This window comes from Mirounga angustirostris, unplaced genomic scaffold (genome assembly GCF_029215605.1).
Source record: "Mirounga angustirostris isolate CCGP_5_RB_7025 unplaced genomic scaffold, mMirAng1.0.hap1 SCAF_10, whole genome shotgun sequence".
In the NCBI taxonomy this organism is placed as follows: Eukaryota; Metazoa; Chordata; class Mammalia; order Carnivora; family Phocidae; genus Mirounga; species Mirounga angustirostris.
In genome coordinates this window covers 88,073,903-88,096,274 of record NW_026991718.1, presented here as the reverse complement: position 1 = coordinate 88,096,274, position 22,372 = coordinate 88,073,903, and the positions used below count along the sequence as shown (strand labels likewise).

The 22,372-nt window shown below is 40.5% G+C and overlaps 1 protein-coding gene and 1 non-coding gene across 2 annotated transcripts in view; one reads left to right on the top strand and one right to left on the bottom strand.

The window, feature by feature from the left end:
* The window catches only part of NINL (ninein like), a 189,631-nt gene that overhangs the window by 153,675 nt on the left and 13,584 nt on the right, over positions 1-22,372 (bottom strand). The gene's annotated exons all lie outside the window — the stretch shown is intronic.
* On the top strand, positions 17,857-17,917 carry LOC123852209 (small nucleolar RNA SNORD104). Its single transcript, XR_006792817.1, has one exon. It is a non-coding gene; the product is annotated as a small nucleolar RNA SNORD104 (small nucleolar RNA).

Below are 22,372 nucleotides of genomic sequence, written 5' to 3'. Positions count from 1 at the left end.
GACACAACCGACTGAGCCACCCAGGCACACTGCATCCTTTCTTTTTTTTTTTTAAGATGTTATTTATTTTAGAGAGAGAGAAAGAGAGTGCACACACAAGTTGGGGGAGGAGCAGAGGACGAGGGAGAGTTGGAGAGGGAGAGGAAAAGAATCTCAAGCAGATTTCACATGTTCAGTTCCCAGAGCCTGACTCAGGGCTCGATCCCACGACCCCAGATCATGACCTAAGCTGAAACCAAGAGTCAGATGCTCAACTGACTGACCCACCCAGTCACCCTGCAACTTATTTCTAAGTAGACAGAAAAGTTAAATATGAATACTATAATTCCCTAGAACAACTACTAAAACAACTATACAGAGATATATAGTCAAAAACCTCAGTAGATTGATTAAAATGGAATACTAAAAAACATTCAAGCAATCCAGCTAAGGGAGAAAAATAAAAAGGTAAATATGTCAATTATACCTCAGTACACACATACACACACAGAGGAGAGAATACAAATAAAATGATTTAAATAATCCAAACATATTAATAGTTACATTAAATGGTAAATAGTCTAAACATACTGATAAAAAGAGAAGAACTATCAGATTGAAATTTTTTTTTAAGATTTTATTTATTTATTTAATTGACAGAGAGAGAGAGAGACAGCGTGAGAGGGAACACAAGCAGGGGGAGTGGGAGAGGGAGAAGCAGGCTTCTGGCCGAGCAGGGAGCCTGATGTGGGGCTCGATCCCAGGACCCCGGGATCATGACCTGAGCCGAATCATGACCTGAGCCACCCAGGTGCCCCCAGGTTGAAATTTTTTAAAGAAGACCCAAATATGCTCTCTACAAGAAATCCACTTCGAATATAAGTAGAAGGATGCTATTTTTTTTCATGTGGAGTGACTATATAAGTATCAGAAGAAGTAGATTTTGGAATAGGGGAAAATTACCAGAAATAAAGAGGAATATTTCAATAATGATTTCAAAATGCATTTTTTTTCATCTGGAGTGACGATATTAATATCAGAAGTACACTCTGAAGTAAGGAAAATTACCAGAAATAAAGAAGAACATTAAATAATGATTTCAAAATGTCCATTCACCAAGAAGATGTAACAATCCTAAATGTAAATGCAGTAACTCTCCCTTATCCACAGTTTGACTTTCCAGGGTTTCAGCCAAGGTCTGGGAGCAGATGATCCTCCTGACCTGTGGTAAGGTCAACAGTAGGCTAACACTACATCAAAATGCCTATTTCATTCACTTCACTTCATCTCCTCTTGTAGGCGTTTTATCTTCTCACATCACCACAAGAAGGATGAGTACAGTTCAGTAAAACATTTTGAGAAAAAGAGACAACATTCACATAACTTTGATGACAGTATATTGTTATAATTGCTCTATTTTGTTATTAATGTTGTTAATCTCTTATTGTGCCTAGTTTGTAAGTTAAACTTTATCATAGGTATATATGTATGTAAAGGAAAAAACATAGTACATGTAGGGTTCGGTTCAATCCAGTTTCAGGCATCACTGGAGGTCTTGGAACATATCCCCTGCAGATAAAAGGGGACTACTATATACTTAAAAACAGGCCAACAAAACACGAAGCAAAAACTGACGAAACTTTCTTATATCAGTTCCAACATGTAAATAGTACCAGTACTCCCCACAAGAAAAAAAGCTGAACAAAATGAAAATCAACAGTCTGTTTTGGATCCACCAGAATGAGGTTACAGGGAAAACTTCTACCCTAAAGACCAGAGAAAGACCCGGGAATACAGAGAACCACAGCTTTGCTGGAACAGAAGCCTCCAGAGCCCTTGACTGGTTAAACTTGTAAACAGTAACTGACAACTGCTGGAGGCTGACTGTGGAAAGTGGAGTTTAAAACTCCTGGGCCCAGTCTTGAGGAAAGGGGAGGAACATGCTTTCATAAGTTTTTACTCCAGGAGTCCCACCAGCTTCTCATGGTATAGACTGGAGAGGAAAAAAATCCCTCATGCTTTGGACAGAGGTGAGACTAAAACTAACCATTATGAAATGCTCCCAGAGAAGTTAGCCATCTTGAAAACCCGCCCATACCAAAGGCCCTCCCACAAGGAAAAGTATTTTATCAAAGCCTTATCTCACCTGGGGGAAGACTGACAACTGGGGCCTCCCCTACCTTTCTGTCTCACAATAGGGAGGAAAAACAACAAAAAAGTAAAGGCTGAGAAAGTCTTCCCCAAGGCACACTCCAGGGCCTCAGTCCCACAAAAAACTGAGACTTGACTCAGGATTGCAGACTGTTTTCCATGCCCAACAGCTCACCACATCAACAGTGCTCCAGTATAAAAGCAGCAGGTTACAACTGAGAGACATAAGCTGAAGACTCAATTTCAGATGGTATTTCTGGGGAAACCCAAAGATGGTAGAGAGACAAAAAAGGACACGTGAAGAATCTGAAGCCTCTGACATCTACAACTACAGCAAACATCAAACACAGCCTAAGTCCTACCCAGAAAAACAAAACCTCACACTAAAGGTATATTTACTTCAGTTCCTATTACCCCATGTGTAAAGTCCCACTTTCAACAAAAAATTACAAGGTGTGGGGTCAGTCGGTTAAGCATCTGACTCTTGGTTTGGGCTCAGGTCATGATCTTGGGGTCTCAAGATCGAGCCCCATGTCCGGCTCCATGCTTGGCCTGGAGTTTCTCCCTCTCCCTCTGACCCTCCCCTCACTTTCTCTCTCTCAAATAAATAAATCTTAAAAAAAAAATCACAAGGTGTGCTAATGTCTGAGGAGACAAAGCAAACATGAACTCAACTCAAATATAGAAAAGATTTCACAATGATCAGATTAGGGGTTTAAAATAACTATGATTAATATGCTAGGAGCTCTAACAGAGAAGAGTGGACAACCTACAAAAACAGAGGTAATAGAAGCAGAGAGATGAAAACTCAAAGAATCAAAAGGAGATGCCAGAAATCAAAATACTATAAAAGAAATGAAGACTGCCTTTGACACACTCACCAGCACACTGAAACATACACATAATTGGAATATGAGAAGGAAAGAAACACAGAAAGGAGAGGGAACATTTGAAGTATTAATGGCTGAGAATTTTCCAAAGTTCATGGTAGATCCCAAACCACATATCCAGGAGGCTCAGAGAACACCAACCAGGATAAATATCCCCCAAAACCTACACCTACACACATTATATTCAAACTACAGGAAACCAAAATTAAATCATGAAAAAAAAGCTGGGGCGGGGGAGGAGTACTTTACTCACTGTTAAAAAGAAACCACACGCACAAACTGGTGGCACTTGGGCCAAGTCACTAAACCCGGTTTTAATACCTAACTTAATTGTACTTTCAACCTGCCCAGAAATGAAGTCTTAACTGGTTGGAATTTTCTGATTAGCACCAGCAAGGCAATCTGTCCCATGGGCCCTTGCCACCCTCTGCAAATGAAGATGAGGTAATCCACCTTACCCCTGCATTTCCCCTAAGGGAAGGTGACCTTGCCTGAAACAATCCTTTCTTTTCTTTTGCTAGTAACATTCTTGCCCCCACCCTCCTTCTACAAAAACCTTCTATTTTGTACAACTCCTCTGAGCTCCCCTCTACTTGCTAGATGGGATGCTACCTCAATTCATGAATTGCTTAATAGAGCCAATTCTATCTTTTAGTACACTCAACTGGATTTTTGTTCTTTAACACTATAGAGAAGCAAAGTAAAGAATTACATCCAACTTCTCTGAAACCAAGCAAGCAAAAATAAATGAAGGTAAATAAAATCTTTTTTCTTATTATTAATTTAATAGATAACTGTTCAAACTCAAAACAACAACGTACTGGGTGATTACAGCTTATGGATAAGTGAAATAAATGGCAGCCATATTAATGGGAGGGAGGAACTGGGAATATTCTGTCCTGAGTTACCTTCATTATCCGTAAAGTGGTACAGTGTTATCTGAAAGTAGACACAGATTACAACTGAACCTTGGACAACATACATTTGGACTGCATGGGTCCACTTATACACAGATTTTTTCGATAAATACAGTGCTGTAAATGTGTATTCTCTTATGATTTTCTTAATAATATTTTCTTTTGGTAGCGCCTGGGTAGCTCAGTCGTTAAGCTTGTCTGCCTTCGGCTCAGGTCATGATCCCAGAGTCCTGGGATGGAGCCCCGCATCGGGCTCCCTGGTCTGCGGGAAGCCTGCTTCTCCCTCTCCCACTCCCCCTGCTTGTGTTCTCTCTCTCGCTGTGTATCTCTCTGTCAAATAAATAAAATCTTTAAAAATAATAATAATAATATTTTCTTTTCTCTAAGCTTATTTTATTGTAGGAATATAGTATATAACATATATAACATACAAAATTTTAGTCAACTGTTTGTTATAGGTAAGGTGTCCAATCAATAGCAGACTATTAGTTAAGTTTTTGGGAAGTCCAAAGTTACATACAGTTTTAACTGCTGTGGGGAAGGCCCCTAAACCCCAGCATTGTTCAAGGGTCACCTGTAGTTGTTAACTATATACTGCAAACTCTAGAGCAACCATTAAATTTTTTTTCAAAATTGTTGATATGCTAAGAGAAGAGAGAAAACAGAATCACATAAGATGCTTGATTAAAACCAGAGAAGGCAGGGGCGCCTGGGTGGCTCAGGCAGTTAAGTGTCTGCCTTCAGCTCAGGTCGTGATCTCAGGGTCCTTGGGATCAAGCCCCGCATCGGGCTCCCTGCTCAGTGGGGAGCCTGCTTCTCCCCCTGCCTGCAGCTCCCCCTGCTTGTGTTCTCTCGCCCTGTCAACTAAATGGATAAATAAAATCTTAAAAAAAAAAAACAAAGAAGGCAGAAAAAATTAAAAAAAAATTTTTTTTTTTAAAAGGAAACAAAGAAGGGGCGCCTGACTGGTTCAGTTGGTAAGAGCATGTGACTCTTGATCTTGGGGTTCTGAGTTTGAGTCCCAAACTGGGTGTAGAGATTAATTAAAAGTAAAATATTTATTTAAAAAAAAAGAGGGGCGGGCACCTGGGTGGCTCAGTCGTTAAGTGTCTGCCTTCGGCTCAGGTCATGATCCCAGCGTCCTGGGATCGAGCCCCGCATCAGGCTCCCTGCTCCACAGGAAGCCTGCTTCTCACTCTCCCGTTCCCCCTGCTTGTGTTTCCTCTCTCGCTGTGTCTCTCCCTGTCAAATAAATAAATAAAATCTTTAAAAAAAAAAAAAAAAAAAAGAGGGGCACCTGGACAGATTAGCTGGTTGAGCCCCTGACTCTTGATTTCAGCTCAGGTCATAATCTCAGGGTCTTCGGATCCAGCCCTGCATCAGGCTATGAGCTCAACATGGAGTCAGTTTGACCTGTTCCCTCTGCTCTTCCCTCTGCTCTCTCTCTCTCTTTCCCTCTCAAATAAATAAATAAAATCTTAAAAAAAAAAAAAAAGAAAACAAAGAATAAATGCAATGAACAGTTACAAATATGGTAGTTATTGATCCAACTATATCAATAATTGCTTTCAATGTGAATGGTCTAAATACATTAATCAAAAGACAGAGACTGTCAGTGTGGATAGAAAAATAAGACCCAACTGTGTGTATGTGTGTGTGTGTGTGTGTGTGTATTTATTTATTTATTTATTTATTTATTTATTTATTTATTTATTTATTTAAAGTATGCTCCACACCCAATGTGAGGCTTGAATTCACAAACCTGAGATCAAGAGTCACAGGCTCATTTGCAACGATGTGGATGGAACTGGAGGGTGTTATGCTGAGCGAAATAAGTCAATCAGAGAAAGACATGTAACATATGACCTCACTGATATGAGGAATTTTTAATCTCAGGAAACAAACTGAGGGTTGCTGGAGTGTTGGGGGGTGGGAGGGATGGGGTGGCTGGGTGATAGACATTGGGGAGGGTGTGTGCTATGGTGAGTGGCATGAATTGTGCAAGACTGTTGAATCACAGATCTGTACCTCTGAAACAAATAATGCAATATATGTTAAGAAAAAAAAAAAGAAGAAGAAGATAGCAGGAGGGGAAGAATGAAGGGGGGGGAATCGGAGGGGGAGACGAACCAGGAGAGATGATGGACTCTGAAAAACAGAGGGTTCTAGAGGGGAGGGGGGTGGGGGGATGGGTTAGCTTGGTAATGGGTGTTAAAGAGGGCACGTTCTGCACGGAGCACTGGGTGTTATGCACAAACAATGAATCATGGAACACTACATCAAAAACTAATGATGTATGGTGATTAACATAACAATAAAAATTAAAAAAAAAAAAAAGAGTCACAGGCTCTACAGACTGAGCCAGCCAGGTGCCCCAAGACCCAACTATATTTTGTCTACAAGAAACCCACTTTAAATATAAAGGCACACATAGATTAAAAGAGAAAGAAAGCTATCCCATGCTAATGCTAATCAAAAGAAAGCTGTGGAGAAAGGGGAACCCTCTTACACTGTCGGTGGGAATGCGAACTGGTACAGTGACTCTGGAATACAGTATGGAGGTTCCTTAAAAAGTTAAAAATAGAGCTACCCTATGACCCAGCAATTACACTACTAGGTATTTATCCAAAGGACTGAAACAGTGATTCTCCTCAAACTGAGCTGTAGATTTAACCTAATTCCAACAGAATCCCAGCAAAATTGATACAGACAAGCGGGTTTTAAAATGCACATGGAAAGGCAAAGGAACTAGAACAGCCAAAAGTATTTCAACAAAAAAGGAATAAACTGGAGAATTTATATTACCTATTTTTAAGAGTTACGTTAAGGCTAGTATCCAAGATCTATAAAGAACTTATCAAACTCAACACCCAAAAAACAAAGAATCCAGTCAAGAACTGGGCAGAAGACATGAACATACTTTTCTCCAAAGAAGACATACAAATGGCCAACAGACACATGAAAAAAATGCTTCACATCACTTGGCATCAGGGAAATACACATCAAAACAAAATGAGATACCACCTCACACCAGTAGAATGGCTAAAATGAACAAGTCAGGAAACAACAAATGTCGGCAAAGATGAGGAGAAAGGGGCACCTTCTTACATTGTTGGTGGGAATGCAAACTGGTACAGTCACTCTGGAAAACAGTATGGAGGTTCCTCAAGAAGTTAAAAATAGAGCTACCCTACGACCCAGCAATTGCACTACTAGGTATTTACCCCAAATATACAAATGTAGTGATTGAAAGGGGCACCTGCACCCCAATGTTTATAGCAGCAATGTCCACAGTTGCCAAACTATGGAAAGAGCCCAGATATCCTTTAATAGATGAGTGGATAAGAAGATGTGTTTCACATATGCAATGGGACATTACTCAACCATCAGAAGGGATGAATACCTGCCATTTACATCGACATGGATGGAACTGGAGGGGATTATGCTAAGTGAAATAAGTCAAGCAGAGAAAGACCATTATCATGGGGTTTCACTCATATGTGGAATATGAGAAACAAAGCAGAGAACCATTGGGGAAGGGAGGGAAAACTGAATGGGAAGAAATCAGAGAAGGAGACAAACCATGAGACACTTAACTATAGGAAACAAACTGAGGGTTGCTGGAGGAGAGTTGGTTGGGGGAATGGGTTAATTGGGTGATGGGCGTTAAGGAGGGCATGTGATATGATGAGCACTGGGTGTTATATGCAACTGATGAATAACTGAACTCTACATTTGAAACTAATGACGATATATTGGCTAACTGAATTTAGGTAAAAAAAAAAAAGGAAAAAAGAGTTACTTTAAATCTCTATTATTAAGACAGTTTGGTATTGGTGAAGGGATAAACATAACACACATACGTCAATGAAATAGATTCCAGAGAATTCACTAACAGACTCATAAATACGGCCATTTGATCTCTGACAAAATTGCAAAAGAATTCGATGGAGTAAGAATATTCTTTTCAATAAATGGTGTTGGAACAATCCACATGCAAAGGGGAAAAAAAAAACCCTTCAATGTAAACCTCATACCTAGCACAAAACTTAACTAAAAAAAAATTGTTTTAAAGATTTATTTATTTATTTGAGAGAGAGAGAGAGAGCAGCTGAGCACAAGTCGGGGGGAGAGGCAGAGGGAGAGGGAGAAGCAGACTGCCTGTTGAGCAGGGAGCCAGATGGGGCTCCATCCCAGGTCTTGAGATCATGACCTAAGCAGAAGGTGGATGCTTAATTGCCTGAGCCATGCAGGCATCCCTTAACTCAAAATTTATCATCACTCTAAACATAAAATGTGAAAGTACAGCACTTTTAGAAGAAAACATAGGTGGAAATCATTATAGCTTAGACTTTTTAAAATAAGACATAAAAAGTAAAATCTATACAAGGCACATCAATAAACTGGATTTCAGCAAAATTAAAACTTTTTGCTGTATGGAAGGCGCTGCTCAGAGAATGAAAGACAAGCCACAAACTGTGAAGAAATCTTTGCAAACCACATATCCCACAAAGGGTTTGCATAGAGAATATATAAAGAATTATTAAAACTGAACAGTTAGAGAAAAAAACCTGAACAGTTAGAAAACAACCCAATTAAAAAGAAACTTGCAAAACACTAGAACTGACACACTTCCAGAGAAAACATACAGACGGAAATTAGCGCATGAAAATATGTTCAACATGATTCACCACTAGGGAAATGCAAATTAAAACTGTAATGAGACACCACTATAGGTCTATTAGAATAGCTAACATTAGGGGGGCGGAGCAAGATGGCGGAGGAGTAGGAGACCTGGATTTCGTCTCCTCTCAGGAATTCAGCTGGATAGGGATCAAACCATTCTGAACACCTACAAACTCAACAGGAGATCGAAGAAAAGAAGAGCAACAACTGTCTCAGCAGAAAAGCGACCACTTTCTGGAAGGTAGGACGTGCGGAGAAGTGAATCCGAGGCGATATTCGGGAGGATAGACGGCGGGGGAGGGGCCTCCGTCGGCCGCTTCTGGCAAGTGATAGAGCCGCGGAGCACAAAATCGGAACTTTTAAAAGTCAGCTCCGCCGAGGGACGTCACTCTGGTGGCTCAGCGGGGGGTGGAACCCTCCGGGACAGTGTGGTCTCAGGACCCTCGGGGTCACAGAAAGACCGGGGGTGCCTGAGGGCAGCAGAGCTCCCAGGTAACGCAGCAGGGAAGCCGGCTGCAGAGGCGGAGCCCAGGCGCGGGCTCTCAGCTGGGGTTGCCATTAACCGCGATCCGCGGCCCAGTCGGGCCCCTGCTCCTCCAGCAGGGACCCAACAAGCGGCCGATCCGGGGAGACTCACCTTCCTCCCCCGGGAGGAGCCGCGCGGGAGCGCACCGCAGGGATCTGCTGGGTTTGGAGACTCCAGACCGGGTCCGGTGCCAGAGATAGAAACGCGTGGTCACAGGCCGGTTGAGCACGGAGTGCAGCTGCAGACCGGGGAGACGGGAGTGACTGACGGCTTTTCTCTGGGGGCTCACTGAGGAGCGGGGCCCCGAGTTCTCGGCTCCTCCGGGGCGGAGATTGGGAGGCTGCCATTTTCACTCTCGGCCTCCAAAGCTGTACGCAAAGCTCGCAGGGAACAAAAGCCCCGGAGAGCAAACCCGAGCAGATGACTTAGCCGGGAGGGGGCAAGGGCGGGGCAATTCCGCCTCCGGCAGAGACATTTGGAAACCACGGCAACAGGCCCCTCCCCAGAAGATCAGCGAGAACAGCCAGCCAAGACCAAGTTTACCGATCAATGAGAACAGCAGAACTCCAGCGCTAAGGGACTACTGCACATAGAATTCACGGCTTTTTTACCATGATTCCTTAGTCTTTTAAAGTTAATTTTTTTTTAACTGTCTTTTTGTCTTTTTATTTCTTTTTGAATTTTTCTTTTTCCCTTTTTCAAACAACATCTTATCAATCCCTTTTTTTTAAAAAAAACATTTTTATTTTTCATTTTTAGAGTCATATTCTATCCCTTCATAGTAGTTACCCATATTTTTGGCTTATATATATAAGTTGTTCTCTCTTTAAAATTTTGAGATAGTTTCTTCTAACAGATTAAAATATACCCTAAATCTCTAGTATATGGTGTTCTCTATTCCCCTGCCTGATCACATCCTCTCCCTTTTTTTTTCTTTTTCTTTTTTCTTTTTTTAAATCCTCTTTCTTTTTTCAAACAACTTCTTATCAATTCCTTTTATAAAATTTTTTATAATTTCCATTTTTACAGTCATTTTCCATCCCTTCATCATATCAACCCTTATTTTTGTACATATATAAGTTTTTCTTTCTTTAAAATTTTGGGAGACACTTTCTTCTAAAAGACCAAAACACACCCCAAATCTAGTGTGCGGCACTGATCTATATACCATATAGATCATATTTGATCACATTCTGGTTTTTCTTTTGTTGTTGTTCTTTTGTTTTGTTTGTTGTTGTTTTTATCTTTATCTTTTTCTTTTTTTTTCTTTTTTTTTTTTCTCTCTTTCCCCTTCTTATCCCACTGCTTCAGGTCTTTTCTGATTTGTTTAGAGTATATTTTCTGGGGACGTGGTTACTCTGCTAGCATTTTGTTCTCTCATTAATCTATTCTCCTCTGCACAAAATGACGAGACGGAAAAAATCACCTCAACAAAAAGAACAAGAGGCAGTACCGACTGCCAGGGACCTACTCAATACGGACATTAGTACGATGTCAGATCTAGAGTTCAGAATCATCACTTTAAAGATACTAGCTGGGCTTGAAAAAAATATGGAAGTTATTAGAGAAACTCTTTCTGGAGAAGTAAAAGAGCTAAAATCCAACCAAGTAGAAATCAAAAAGGCTATTAATGAGGTGCAATCAAAAATGGGGGCACTAACTGCTAGAATAAATGAGGCAGAAGAGAGAATCAGTAATATAGAAGATGAAATGCTGGAAAATAAAGAAGCTGAGAAAAAGAGAGATAAACAACTACTGGATCATGAGGGCAGAATTCGAGAGATAAGTGATACCATAAGACGAAACAACATTAGAATAATTGGGATCCCAGAAGAAGAAGAAAGAGAGAGGGGGGCAGAAGGTATAATGGAGCAAATTATAGCAGAGAACTTCCCTAATTTGGGGAAAGAAACAGGCATGAAAATCCAGGAAGCACAGAGAACCCCTCTCAAAATCAATAAAAATAGGTCAACTCCCCGACATCTAATAGTAAAACTTACAAGTCTCACAGACAAAGAGAAAATCCTGAAAGCAGCTCGGGAGAAGAGATATGTAACCTACAATGGTAGAAACATTAGATTGGCAACAGACCTATCCACAGAGACCTGGCAGGCCAGAAAGGACTGGCAGGATATATTCAGAGCACTAAATGAGAAAAATATGCAGCCAAGAATACTCTATCCAGCTAGGCTGTCATTGAAAATTGAAGGAGAGATAAAAAGTTTCCAGGACAAAAAAAAACTAAAGGAATTTGCAAACACAAAACCAGCCCTACAGGAAATCTTGAAAGGGGTCCTCTAAGCAAAGAGAGACCCTAAAAGCAACATAGACCAGAAAGGAACACAGACAATATATGGTAACAGTCACCTTACAGGCAATACAATGGCACTAAATTCCTATCTTTCAATAGTTACCTTGAATGTAAATGGGCTAAATGCCCCAATCAAAAGACACAGGCTAACAGACTGGATTAAAAAACAAGATCCATCGATATGCTGTCTGCAAGAGACTCATTTTAGACCCAAAGACACCCCCAGATTGAAAGTGAGGGGGTGGAAAACCATTTACCATGCTAATGGACACCAAAAGAAAGCTGGGGTGGCAATCCTTATATCAGACAAATTAGATTTTAAACCAAAGACTGTAATAAGAGATGAGGAAGGACACTATATCATACTTAAAGGATCTATCCAACAAGAAGATCTAACAATTGTAAATATCTATGCCCCTAACATGGGAGCAGCCAATTATATAAGGCAATTAATAACAAAAGCAAAGAAACACATCAACAACAATACAATAATAGTGGGGGACTTTAACATCCCCCTCACTGAAATGGACAGATCATCTAAGCAAAAGATCAACAAGGAAATAAAGACTTTAAATGACACACTGGACCAAATGGACTTCACAGACATATTCAGAACATTCCACCCCAAAGCAACGGAATACACATTCTTCTCTACTGCCCATGGAACATTCTCCAGAATCGACCACATCCTAGGTCATAAATCAGGTCTCAACCGGTACCAAAAGATTGGGATCATTCCCTGCCTATTTTCAGACCACAATGCTTTGAAACTAGAACTCAATCCCAAGAGGAAAGTCGGAAAGAACTCAAATACATGGAGGCTAAAGAGCATCCTACTGAAGAATGAATGGGTCAACCAGGAAATTAAAGAAGAATTAAAAAAATACATGGAAACTAATGAAAATGAAAACACAACTGTTCAAAATCTTTGGGATGCAGCAAAGGCAGTCCTAAGAGGAAAGTATATAGCAATACAAGCCTTTCTCAAGAAACAAGAAAGGTCTCAAGTACACAACCTAACCCTACACCTAAAGGAGCTGGAGAAAGAACAGCAAATAAAGCCTAAACCCAGCAGGAGAAGAGAAATCATAAAGATCAGAGCAGAAATCAATGAAATAGAAACTAAAAGAACAGTAGAACAGATCAACGAAACTAGGAGCTGGTTCTTTGAAAGAATTAACAAGATTGATAAACCCCTGGCCAGACTTATCAAAAAGAGAAGAGAAATGACCCAAATCAACAAAATCATGAATGAAAGAAGAGAGATCACAACCAACACCAAAGAAATACAAACAATTATAAGAACATATTATGAGCAACTCTATGCCAGCAAATTAGATAACCTGGAAGAGATGGATGCATTCCTAGAGATGTATCAACTACCAAAACTGAACCAGGATGAAATAGAAAACCTGAACAGACCTATAACCACTAAGGAAATTGAAGCAGTCATCAAAAATCTCCCAAAAAACAAAAGCCCAGGGCCAGATGGCTTCCCAGGGGAATTCTACCAAACATTTCAAGAAGAATTAATACCTATTCTTCTGAAACTGTTCCAAAAAATTGAAACGGAAGGAAAACTTCCAAACTCATTTTATGAGGCCAGCATTACCTTGATCCCCAAACCAGACAAAGACCCCATCAAAAAGGAGAATTACAGACCAATATCCCTGATGAACATGGATGCAAAAATTCTCACCAAAATACTAGCCAATAGGATCCAACAGTACATTAAAAGGATTATTCACCATGACCAAGTGGGATTTATCCCTGGGCTGCAAGGTTGGTTCAACATCCGCAAATCAATCAATGTGATACAGTACATTAACAAAGGAAAGAACAAGAATCATATGATCCTCTCGATAGATGCCGAAAAAGCTTTTGACAAAGTACAGCATCCTTTCTTGATCAAAACTCTTCAGAGTATAGGGATAGAGGGTACATACCTCAATATCATAAAAGCCATCTATGAAAAACCTACAGCAAATATTATTCTCAATGGGGAAAAACTGAGAGCTTTCCCCCTAAGGTCAGGAACGCGGCAGGGATGTCCACTATCACCACTGCTATTCAACATAGTATTGGAAGTCCTAGCCACAGCAATCAGACAACAAAAAGAAATCAAAGGCATCCAAATTGGCAAAGAAGAAGTCAAACTCTCACTCTTTGCAGATGATATGATACTTTATGTGGAAAACCCAAAAGACTCCACCCCAAAACTGCTAGAACTCATACAGGAATTCAGTAAAGTGGCAGGATATAAAATCAATGCACAGAAGTCAGTGGCATTCCTATACACCAACAACAAGACAGAAGAAAGAGAAATTAAGGAGTCGATCCCATTTACAATTGCACCCAAAACCATAAGATACCTAGGAATAAATCTAACCAAAGAGACAAAGGATCTGTACTCAGAAAACTATAAAATACTCATGAAAGAAATTGAGGAAGACACAAAGAAATGGAAAAACGTTCCATGCTCATGGATTGGAAGAACAAATATTGTGAAGATGTCAATGCTACCTAGAGCAATCTACACATTCAATGCAATCCCCATCAAAATACCATCCACTTTTTTCAAAGAAATGGAACAAATAATCCTAAAATTTGTATGGAACCAGAAAAGACCCCGCATAGCCAGAGGAATATTGAAAAAGAAAAGCAAAGCCGGTGGCATCACAATTCCGGACTTCAAGCTCTATTACAAAGCTGTCATCATCAAGACAGCATGGTACTGGCACAAAAACAGACACATCGATCAATGGAACAGAATAGAGAGCCCAGAAATGGACCCTCAACTCTATGGTCAACTAATCTTCGACAAAGCGGGAAAGAATGTCCAATGGAACAAAGACAGTCTCTTCAACAAATGGTGTTGGGAAAATTGGATAGACACATGCAGAAGAATGAAACTGGACCACTTCCTTACACCACACACAAAAATAGACTCCAAATGGTTGAAAGACCTCAATGTGAGACAGGAGTCCATCAAAATCCTAAAGGAGAACACAGGCAACAACCTCTTTGACCTCAGCCGAAGCAACTTCTTCCTAGAAACATCGCCAAAGGCAAGGGAAGCAAGGGCAAAAATGAACTATTGGGACTTCATCAAGATAAGAAGCTTTTGCAAAGCAAAGGAAACAGTTAACAAAACCAAAAGACAACCGACAGAATGGGAGAAGATATTTGCAAATGACATATCAGATAAAGGGCTAGTATCCAAAATCTATAAAGAACTCATCAAACTCAACACCCAAAGAACAAAGAATCCAATTAAGAAATGGGCAGAAGACATGAACAGACATTTTTCCAAAGAAGACATCCAAATGGCCAACAGACACATGAAAAAGTGCTCAATATCGCTCGGCATCAGGGAAATCCAAATCAAAACCTCAATGAGATATCACCTCACACCAGTCAGAATGGCTAAAATTAACAAGTCAGGAAACGACAGATGTTGGCGGGGATGCGGAGAAAGGGGAACCCTCCTACACTGTTGGTGGGAATGCAAGCTGGTGCAGCCACTCTGGAAAACTGTATGGAGGTTCCTCAAAAAGTTGAAAATAGAGCTACCATATGATCCAGCAATTGCACTACTGGGTATTTACCCCAAAGATACAAAAGTAGGGATCCGAAGGGCTACGTGCACCCCGATGTTTATAGCAGCAATGTCCACAATAGCCAAACTGTGGAAAGAGCCAAGATGTCCATCGACAGATGAATGGATAAAGAAGATGTGGTATATATATACAATGGAATATTATGCAGCCATCAAAAGGAATGAGATCTTGCCATTTGCAACGACGTGGATGGAACTGGAGGGTATTATGTTGAGTGAAATAAGTCAAACAGAGAAAGACATGTATCATATGATCTCACTGATATGAGGAATTCTTAATCGCAGGAAACAAACTGAGTGTTGTTGGAGTGGGGGGTGGGGTGGGAGGGATGGGGGGACTGGGTGATAGACACTGGGGAGTGTATGTGCTCTGGTAAGCGCTGTGAATTGTGCAAGACTGTTGAATCTCAGATCTGTACCTCTGAAACAAATAATGCAATATATGTTAAGAAAAAAAAAAAAAGAAGAAGAAGAAGAAGGTAGCGGGAGGGGAAGAATGAAGCGGGGGAAATCGGAGGGGTAGACGAACCATGAGAGACGATGGACTCTGAAAAACAAACAGGGTTCTAGAGGGGAGGGGGGTGGGAGGATGGGTTAGCCTGGTGGTGGGTATTTAGGAGGGCACATTCTGCATGGAGCACTGGGTGTTGTGCACAAACAATGAATCATGGAACACTTCATCTAAAACTAATGTTGTAATGTAAGGGGATTAACATAAGAATAAAAAAATTAAAAAAAAAAAAAAAGAAAAAAAAAAAATTGACATTTAAAAAAAAAAAAAAAAAAAAAAAAAAAAAAGAATAGCTAACATTAAAATTTTTAAGAAATTCCAATACCAGGAACTGACAAGGAGAACAAATTAAACTCTCATACATTGCTGCTGGAAATGCAAAACGGTAGAGCCACTCTGAAAAGAAAGCAGTTCCAAATTAAATAGAGACTTAGTGTGTGACTCAGCAACCCCATACCTTGGTATTTACCGTAGAAAAGCAAAAACATGTTTACACAAAACTTGTATGACAAATGTTTGTAGCAGCTGTATTCACAACTGTCAAAAACTGGAAAATATCCTAACATCGTCCAACTGGTAAATGGATTGACATCCATCTTCACCTTGAATGCTACTCATCAATAAAAGGAACAAATTGCTAATACAGTCAACACCACAAATACTGAGAGAAGCCAGTTTGGAAAGGTCACATGCTCTAAGATTCCACTGATACGACATTCTGGAAAAGGTAGAACTACAGGGTGAGCAAACAGGTGGGCAGGATTTAGGACTACAAAGGGGTAGCAAGAGTGTTTTTTGGGGTGATGGAACTGTTCTGTATTCTCATTGTTGTGACAGTTACAAATCTATACGTGTGTTTCAACTCTCAGAACCATAAACATACACACACACACACACACACACGTCAATTTTAGCATATGCAATTTTTTTTAAGGGGAAGGAGATCATTTTCCAGAAACTTCTGCCTTCAGCCCTATAATATAAAGCCCCCTGAAGGCAAGGGAACACCAAAGTCTAGCTGCTGTCTTGGAATTGAAAAAAGAGAATAAAACACGTACTGAACTTCAGTTAATTATCCTGCTGCAGGTTTATAAATGCTAAGGCATTTACACCTAGTTTTATCGAATAAAATAGTTTCAGTTTACCTCTGAGGGCCTGTGATCACTAACTTCCCAAAGGGTCTCAACCTCACTCCCGTCTGAGCAGCAACAGTGTGGAATACTGGTCTGTGAGGCTGCAATCTCCCTCCCATCCAACGGCTGCAGCCTGTCTGCGTCAAATGGAGCTAGGTGGGTCACCTCCTCCCGGGAGGCCACTGTGAAGGAGAGGGGAGATGTGGGTGCACATAGATCTCGAGAGAGACAAACAGGCACTGAGGACTAGTAACCTCAACTTCTCGAGCGCTGGCGCTAGGGCAAGGTGGGAGGCAAGCAGCACAGATTCTTTCCTGAATGCCGTTGCGCAACTCACATCCGGGAATGTGAGCTCCCACAACCCTTACCATTTGAGAAATATTATTACTGGTCACAGAACCACCCGGAGCTTTATCAGTTCACCAGGGGGAACAATTTGTGTGAATACTAACTTTTTTTCTTTTCTAAAATGTTTGAGAAGCTGAGCGAGTTACTGTGAAACCTCCTCGTTAATACATTATTAGCAAATACAGACCAAGAGGTGAGCAGAAGGAGCATGCTGCTGCTTGCTTCAGCATTCTCACTCTGGGAAGAACAATGTGGTCAAGAGATCCAGGAAAAGAGGATGATCACCTAGGGGTACAATCTTGCTTTTCATTAAAAAATATAAGCAAACATTGAATAGGCACAGTCTTGCTTTTCAGTAAAAAAACCCAAATTAAAACAATTTAAGACTTTTTCACACCAGGGCATAGGTGACATGATTCCATCTGTCTGGCACACCAGGGTCAAGGGCTGACCCTCCCGCACCCCCCAACACAGAGGAGCCAGTGGGGAAGTTCTGATCAGAGATCCCACTGCACACCCACCCACGTGCAATATGAGTGGGCAATGTCTGGCAGGGCTATAAGAAAGAAGGAAGATGCATACATTTTATATCCAAAGAAAAAGAAAACAGGAAGACTGTATTCTTCATAGAATGTTAGTTGAAAGTCGCTAACTGCTCAGAACAAAATCAAAAGCCTAACAAAAGGGAAACAAAACACACCATGGTATATATCAACAGACAAGGCTGTAAACTCCATCAACACACAAACACTTGTCCGTTAAAAAAAGACAAACCTAAAATTACTGCAGAGATGACATCCCAATCAAAGCATATGTTAGACTGCTGACACCAGTGATGTTGGGAGTGGGGAATGGGGAAAAACAAACAAACAAACCTGAAATTAGTAGAACAAAGCAGAAATCTAGCACACGCTCCCATTTCAACTCCACAAAATACACACTGCGGGAAATGAGCACAGAACCTGGAGGGTAATAAGGTCTTGTTAATACATTCTTTTCCTTTAAGTACCTAGTTTATTATTTTGGGGGTTTTTTTGTTTGTTTTTTAAAGATTTTTTTATTTATTCATTCGGGACACAGAGATATACAGGGAGAGAGAGAGAGAACATGAGCAGGGGGAGAAGCAAAGGGAGGGGGAGAAGCAGGCTCCCTGCTGAGCAGGGAGCCCGACGCAGGGCTCGATCCCAGGACCCTAGGATCATGAACTGAGCCGAAGGCAGATGCTTAACCATCTGAGCCACCCAGGCGCCCCCCTAATTTATTATTTTTTGAAGTATTTGCATATTTTGCCATTATGACATTTCTTTTGGTGGGACGACTGTTGCTATTTATTTTTATTTCAGTCAAGTGAACTTTAAAAGTTGAGGGAGGAAAAATGAAAAGGGCACTAGGAGATTTTCTAAACACTCTACTCCCAGCTGTGTAAGTCCTCCATAGTCAGAGCCACAGGAAAGAGGTCTCTACCTCTGACCCCTCAGTAGGCTGCTTGCTTCTGCCAAATAATCCTGTGATAATACAAAACACCTATTTCTTGAGCTCATCATTCAATGGGCACATTCCTAAGCACTTAGGAATTTATCAGCCTTGTGAGGGAGGCACCACTGTTAGCCCCATATTAAAGGTGAGGATATTGATGGAACCAGAAAAGACCTCAAATAGCCAGAGGAATGTTGAAAAAGAAAAGCCAAGCTGGTGGCATCACAATTCCGAACTTCAAGCTCTATTACAAAGCTGTAATCAACAAGACAGCATGGTACTGGCACAAAAACAGACACATAGATCAACGGAACAGAATAGAGAACTCAGAAATGGACCCTCAACTCTATGGTCAACTAATCTTGGACAAAGCAGGAAAGAATATCCAATGGAAAAAAAGACAGTCTTTTCAAAAAATGGTGTTGGGAAAATTGGACAGCCACATGCAGAAATCTGTTTCTGGACCATTTGCGTACACCACACACAAAAATAGACTCAAAATGGATGAAAGACCTAAATGTGAGACAGGAATCCATCAAAATCCTAGGGGAGAACACGGGGCAGCAACCTCTTCAACCTCAGGCACAGCAACTTCTTCCTATAAACATCACCAAAGACAAGGGAAGCAAGGGCAAAAAATGAACTACATCAAGATAAAAAGCTTTTGCACAGCAAAGGAAACATTCAACAAAACCAAAAGAACACCGACAGCATGGGAGAAGATATTTGCAAATGACATATCAGATAAAGGGCTAGTATCCAAAATCTATAAAGAATTTATCAAACTCAACACCCAAGGAACAAATAATCCAATCAAGAAATGGGCAGAAGACATGAACAGACATTTCTGCAAAGAAGACATCCAAATGACGAATAGACACATGAAAAAGTGCTCAACATCACTCAGCATCAGGGAAATACAAATCAAAACCTCAATGAGATACCACCTTACACCTTAACAAGTCAAGAAAACAGATGTTGGCGAGGATGCGGAGAAAGGGGAACCCTCCTACACTGTTGGTGGGAATGCAAGCTGGTGCAGCCACTCTGGAAAACAGTATGGAGGTTCCTCAAAAAGTGAAAATAAAGCTACCATACGACCCAGCAATTGCACTACTGGGTATTTACCCCAAAGATACAAATGTAGTAATCCAAAGGGGCACCTGCACCCCAATGTTTATAGCAGCAGTGTCCACAATAGCCAAACTATGGAAAAAGCCTAGATGTCCATCAACAGATGAACGGATAAAGAAGATGTGGTATATATATACAATGAAATATTATGCAGCCATCAAAAAATGAAATCTTGCCACTTGCAATGACGTGGATGGAACTAGAGGGTATTATGCTAAGCGAAATAAGTCAATCAGAGAAAGACAACTATCATATGAGCTCACCAATATGAGGAATTTGAGAAACAAAGCAGAGCATCATAGGGGAAGAGAGGAAAAAATGAAACAAGATGAAACCAGTGAGGGTGACAAACCATAAGAGACTCTTAATCTCAGGAAACAACCTGAGGGTTGCTGGAGTGGAGGGGGATGGGAGGGATAAGGTGGCTGGGTGATGGACACTGGGGAGGGTATGTGTTGTAGTGAGCGCTGTGTACTGTGTAAGACTGATGAATCACAGACCTGTACCCCTGAAACAAGTAATATATTACATGTTGATAATAAAAATAAATTTTAAAAAAACGTGAGGATATTGAAGCACTGAGAGGTTAAGTATTTGCCCAAAATCACAGAGCTAGTAAATGAACACATACTGAGGTCTAACAGTCAGAACTACCAACCTCTACATCCTGCCTCATGCCTACTAATAATATCCAAACATACTAAGTGGTTTTGAATATTAAAAAAAAAAAAAGTTTTTCCATGTATAAGTCAGGACTCTGAAATCCAGAATATATGGGGCAATGTCTCTTCCAGCTCTAAACCAAACCAGAAGGTCCTAATGTTCTACAAGAATTTTATATTAGTAAACCTAATTATAAGGAAAGAACACTAACTTGAATAGTCACCAAAATTATAAAGCAATACTTCAACCAAACAGTCCATATCCCAATGCATTTCTATTCATCTGCTATAAAACAGTGAGATACCTTCTCTTCACCAGAACCAGGGTGTAACCTTTGTTTCATGTTGCCTATAAAGAAAATAAGAGAATAAAATAACACAATCGATAAGATTTATTTAGAAAACCATGACAATCCCCCCTCGTTATTGTCCCAACTTTCTCATCTGAGATTCCAGACATGCAATCAAGATATAAAGGTAAATGGTGATCTTCTCTGTTCTCTACACATATTTATTTTTTCATTTAATATATACATACCTTTTCAATTTTATTATGTTAGTCACCATACAATACATCATTGGTTTTTGATGTGGTGATCCACGATCCATTGTTTTCGTATAACACCCAGGGCTCCATGCAGTACGTGCCCTCCTTAATACCCATCACCGGGCTAACCCATCCCCTCTCCCACCCCCCCTTCTAAAACCCTGTTTGTTTCTCAGAGTCCATAGTCTCTCATGGTTCATCTCTCCCTCCAATTCCCCCCCCCCATTTTTCCCTTCCTTCTCCTAATGTCATCCATGTTATTCCTTATGTTCCACAAATAAGTGAAACCATATGATAATTGACTTTCCCTGCTTGACTTATTTCACTTAGCATAATCTCCTCCAGTCCCATCCATGTTGATGTAAAAGTTGGGTATTCATCTTTTCTGATGGCTGAGTCATATTCCATTGTATATATGGACCACATCTCCTTTATCCATTCATCTGTTGAAGGGCATCTCGGCTTTCCACAGTTTGGCTACTGCGGACATTGCTGCTATGAACACTGGGGTGCATATGGCCCTTCTTTTCACTACATCTGTGTCCTTGGGGTAAATACCCAGTAGTGCAATTGCTGGGTCATAGGGTAGCTCTATTTTTAAATTTTTGAGGAACCTCCACACTGTTTTCCAAAGTGGCTGTACCAACAACTTGCATTCCCACCAACAGTGTAAGAGGGTTCCCCTTTCTCCAGAACCTCTCCAACATTTGTTGTTTCTTTCCCTGTCCATTTTGGCCATTCTAACTGGTGCAAGGTGGTATCTCAGTGTGGTTTTGATTTGGATTTCCCTGATGGCTAATGATGATCATTTTTTCATGTGTCTGTTAGCCATTTGTATGTCTTCTTCAGAGAAGTGTCTTTTCATTATCTTCTACCCACTTTTTGACTTGATTATTTGTTTTTTGGGTATTGAGTTTGAGAAGTTCTTTATACATCTTGGATACCAGCCCTTTATCTCTAGTGTCATTTGTAAATATCTTCTCCCGTTCTGTGGGTTGCCTCTTTGTTTTGTTGACTGTTTCCTTTGCTGTGCAGAAGCTTTTTATCATGATGAAGTCCCAAAAGTTCATTTTTGCTTTTGTTTCACTAGCTTTTGGAGATGTATCTTGAAAGAAGTTGCTGTGGGCCATGTCAAAGAGGTTACTGCCTATGTTCTCCTCTAGGATTCTGATGGATTCCTGTCTCACATTGAGGTCTTTCATCCACTTTGAGTTTATCTTTGTGAATGGTGTTAGAGAATGGTTGAGTTTCATTCTTCTGCATGTGGCTGGCCAATTTTCCCAGCACCATTTAGCACCAAAGAGACTGTCTTTTTTCCATTGCATGTTTTTTCCTGCTTTGTCAAAGATTATTTGACCATAGAGTGGAGGGTCCATATCTGGGTTCTCTATTCTGTTCCACTGGCCTATATGTCTCCTTTTGTGCCAGTACCATGCTGTCTTGGTGATCACAGCTTTGTAATAGAGCTTGAAATCGGGCAAC